The following is a 5,171-nucleotide window of genomic DNA, read 5'->3' as shown; positions in this document are numbered from 1 at the left end:
CACACACGGAGGGGCCCAGCGGAGGGGGTGGCGAAATCAGGAATCCCACTGGGCAAAAACTGGTTGAATCAACATTTGTTCCATGTCATTTAAAAATAAAAAGCAATGTCATGATGCTGAATCAATGTGAAAAACTGATTGGATTTGCAACAAGCCATCACCATATGGGAATTTCGTATTTCTTTACCCAACTTTTAACCTAAATCCAATTACATGGTGATGTTTTCTTCTTCTTCACAATTCAGGTTAGTTGACAACTCAACCAAATCTAAATCAAAACGACATGTTGAAATGACGTATGTGTCTAGTGGGATTCACCCAAATGACAACCTTATTTGCTTAATTTACAAATAATAACATATATTTACAAATAAAATATAGTACATTAGAGGCATGCCAATTTAGGATAATGTGTCTGCAATTTTTTTTGGGGGTGGCACAGAAAAAGTCAATAAATACGCCAATATGCTATATACTTAATTGAGGAATTAAATTGGAAATTCCTCCAATTCCAAGGGGATGCTACAGGCTGTTTGACTACTGATGGAAGGTCTGAAGACCCCCTTGGACCCCCCCCCCCCCTCCACTCAGAGTGAGGGGTCATTTAAGGGTGAGCTCCCACTACCTCGGGAGGTTATTCAGAAGTCACCGGCATTCACAGTCTTGAACTCTCGTTTAAGGGGGACGGGGACGCTCCGCGAGCACCGCGGCTGACCACTCCACCACTCCCTCAGTCCAGCCGCTCTGCTCCCTGGCTGGGAAAGACTCCCCCAGCTCCCCCTCCTTCTAAAAACAACCCACAAAAGAACACAGGAGGATGCTAACAAAGATGAATAGCTTTTCTTCCAACTCATTCCACACTAATCAGGCCCCTTTTCATTTGTCCTCCTTTAGATAATGTAAATTCATGAAAGTCAAAGAAGGGGACTAAAAGGACTATTTATCACCCTGGCTTTTATCTCACTAATGGAGCCACATGGTCTAGGACATTAGTATTGTCTGTCCCCTGTTACTCAGTGTCATTGCATAGCACACGGTTTTAAGTGGCAGAAGACTATTTTGTTTTCAATCATGGTGGTTCAAAATGAAAATCAGAGGGTTGTGAATAACAATCAACATACAAAGTTTGTGTGTGTGTGTGTCAGTGTGTGTGTGTGTGTGTGTGCGTGCCACTATGTGTGCTTCCCTCAGCATGTGAAAAAAAACAGGCTTGGGTGTGTGTATTTAAATCTTTTGAAATATTCAAAAATATTCAACATAATCAAAGAATGTGACTTCAATCATTGCAGAAGTGGTTTAAAACATCTTAAATGTAACTAAATGTAATCAAAAATGTAATGTATGTAATTATCTATTATTAAAGCACCATAAACAATAACTGGTAATGCTGCATACTCCAAGAAAGGTTCAAATCTCACCCTTCTGGTAAAAATAGTTAGAAATTGATGAGGTGTAGTCACTTTTGAGGACACAAGCTCAAGTACAAATATGACAAAAAAATATGGAAATATGAAATATTTGATATGTGTCACGTCCTGATCATGGTAAGTTGTTATTTTCTATGGTAGAGTAGGTCAGGGCGTGACAGGGGGGTTTATTCTATTTCTATGTTCTTAGGTTCTAGTTTTTGTATTTCTATGTTGGTTTGTTTGGGATGATCTCCAATTAGAGGCAGTGTAACGGTCGTCGTAGTGAATGGACCAAGGCGCAGCGGGTACGTGAATGCTCATGTTTATTTTACAAAATAAAACACGAAAACAATGAACGGACGACAAACAGTCTTGCAGGCAACACACAGCTATGCAAAGAACAACTTCCCACAAACCCCAAACAAAACACACCCCTCGCTATAGGACCTTCAATCAGAGGCAACGTGGAGCAGCTGCCTCCAATTGAAGGCCAAATCAGTAAACATAGAACTACAAAGACTAGACTAGAACATAGAAATATACTAACATAGAACATAGCCCAAAAACCCCGGAAAACACTAACCAAACACCCCTCTACATAAACACACACCCCGAACCACATTAAACAAATACCCCCCTGCCACGTCCTGACCAAACTACAATAACAAATAACCCCTTTACTGGTCAGAACGTGACAGTACCCCCCCCCCCCCCAAAGGTGCAGACCCCGGATGCACCTCACGCAAAAAAAATAAACACAAAATAAACCCCCCAAATTAAAGGGAGGGTGGCTGCCGTCACTGACGGTTCCCGTGCTACACCCCCCTCCCCAATCCTCCTACTGTGGAGGTGGACTTAGGCCAGAGCCCGAGCTCCCACCTAACCTGTCCACCCCCGCTGAATACATATTTAATGTTACCCCTCCCGAAGTCTCTGTGCTATGGCGCATCGCTGAAGACCTCGGGCTGATGTGCATTGCTGGAGACCTCAGGCTGATGCGCGTCGCTGGAGACCTCGGGCTGAAGGGCGACTCTGGCTGCGTCGATTCCGGACTGTAGGCCGTCTCACTCGGTTCCGGACTGTGGGCCGTCTCACTCGGTTCCGGACTGTGGGCCGTCTCACTCGGTTCCGGACTGTGGGCCGTCTCACTCGGTTCCGGACTTTGGGCCATCTCTAGACGGGGAACTGTCGCCGGACACTCTGGACGGGGCACTGTCGTCGGACACTCTGGACGGGGAACTGTCGTCGGACACTCTGGACGGGGAACTGTCGTCGGACACTCTGGACGGGGAACTGTCGTCGGACACTCTGGACGGGGAACTGTCGTCGGACACTCTGGACGGGGCACTGTCGTCGGACACTCTGGATGGGGCACTGTCGTCGGAAGCTCTGGACGGGGACTGCGCACTGAAAGCCTGATGCGTGGGGCTGGTAGTGGAGGTTCCAGACTGGAGACACGCACCCCAAGGCTAGTGCGAGGAGCAGGAACAGGACGAGTTGGACTGGGCTGACGCACTGGAGGCCTGGTGCGTGGGGCTGGTACTGGAGATGCCAGACTGGATACACGCACCTCAAGGCTAGTGCGAGGAGCAGGAACAGGATGAGTTGGACTGGGCTGACGCACTGGAAGCCTGGTGCGTGGTGCTGGCTTTGGATGTGCCAGACTGGAAACACGCACCTCAGGGCTAGTGCGTGGAGCGGCAACAGGATACACTGGACCATGGGTAAGCACTGGAGGTCTGGAGCACACCTCCTGCACAACCTGTCCGGGCTGGATGGTCATAGTAGCCCTGTACGAGCGGAGTGCTGGCACAGGGCGAACTGAGCTGTGCAGAGGCCTGATGGTTGCCGTGCGTAGAGCAGGCGTAGGATAGCCTGGGCCTAGGAGGCGCACTGGTGGCCAGATGCGCTGCGCTGGCATCCTCCTTCCAGGCTGGATGCCCACTCTAGCACGGCACTTGTGAGGGGCTGGGATCACTTGCACCAAACTGTGCGTGCACATGGGCGAGATCGTGCGCACTTCTGCATACACCGGCGCTCTCTTCACCACACTCTCCCCATAATAAGCACGGGGAGTTGGCTTAGGGCTTACCCTTGGCCCAGCCAAACTACCCGTGTGCCCCCCCAAAAACATTTCTTGGGGCTGCCTCTCCGGCTTCCTTGCCAGCCGTGTTCCCCTGTAGCGTTCCCGGTCCTCTTCAGCCTCTCTCCATGGTCCCTCTCCGGCTAATATCTCCTCCCAAGTCCAAAACTCCCGATAGTCCACCTGCTGCTCCTTTCCCCGCTGCTTGGTCCCTTTGTGGTGGGAAGTTCTCTAACGGTCGTCGTAGTGAATGGACCAAGGCACAGCGGGTACGTGAATGCTCATGTTTATTTTACAAAATAAAACACGAAAACAATGAACGGACGACAAACAGTCTTGCAGGCAACACACAGCTATGCAAAGAACAACTTCCCACAAACCCCAAACAAAACACACCCCTCTATATAGGACCTTCAATCAGAGGCAACGTGGAGCAGCTGCCTCCAATTGAAGGCCAAATCAATAAACTAAACATAGAACTACAAAGACTAGACCAGAACATAGAAATATACTAACATAGAACATAGCCCAAAAACCCCAGAAAACACTAACCAAACACCCCTCTACATAAACACACACCCCGAACCACATAAAACAAATACCCCCCTGCCACATCCTGACCAAACTACAATAACAAATAACCCCTTTACTGGTCAGAACGTGACAGGCAGCTGGTCCTCGTTGTCTCTAATTGGAGATCATACTTAAGTAGGGGTTTTTCTTCCTGGGTTTTGTGGGTGATTATTTTTGAGTAGTGTTTGTTTCTCCTCTGCGTCACGGTTTGTTGTTTTGTCTATTCAGTTATTTGATGTATTGCATAGTTTCACAGAGTAAATCAAATGTGGAACTACACCCACGCTGCACCTTGGTCCTCCCCTTTTGACAGCCGTGACAATATGATGTATTTCCTATTCAACAAAACTGTATGAATAAAACTAAATTATTTATGTTTTCTAAATATAGTATAATCAATTTAAAATGACTAACTATAATATTTCACCTTCCTTATAAGTGTAAAATACATATTTGTATATTTAGTGTTAGAGAAAATGTGCATATTTTCTAAACTCCTGCTCCCGTCGCTATGAACGTCCCACAGAGCTCTACCTTGGCTTCCTGAACTTGTTTCATCTCATATTAATATTGTCCATCTATGACAAACAAAGTGTTTTTTTGTTTAAAATCTATGAATGATTTTAGATTACTGGCTATATATACACATCTCTGAATGTGCTACTGCAACGAAACCACTCTCTCCTGCTGCATTATGATGTAAGGATTCCAATCATATGCCTTGTTAGTGGCTGTGACATAGGGTTCAGCCAGGAGTGGCTGGACAGTCGAAGAGCGAATTAAATGGTAGGAGGGACCTCCCAGCTTCAAGTAGTGTCAGATTTCACATCCTGCTTCACACAGGCAGAAGATACATACTTCTGTGTCCGTGAGAATCAGGGCTACCGCTCAATGCAAGCCATTTCCATCTATGTGGTCCACATATTAATTTATAATCTTAACTGTCGGTTGGAACCGGTACCAGAACCACGCAGGTCCCCAAAACAGGGGACTTTACATATGAGGTTTTAAACAGGAGCAAACATTGCTGCTAGTCCACAACAATAGGCCATGTGAAACCCATTGAAAAGCACAAGGCAACAGACCCCACCCTCAACACCATCTAT

Source organism: Salmo trutta, chromosome 31, assembly GCF_901001165.1.
Source record: "Salmo trutta chromosome 31, fSalTru1.1, whole genome shotgun sequence".
Taxonomy (NCBI): domain Eukaryota; kingdom Metazoa; phylum Chordata; class Actinopteri; order Salmoniformes; family Salmonidae; genus Salmo; species Salmo trutta.
Note: the sequence above shows the minus strand (reverse complement) of the source record.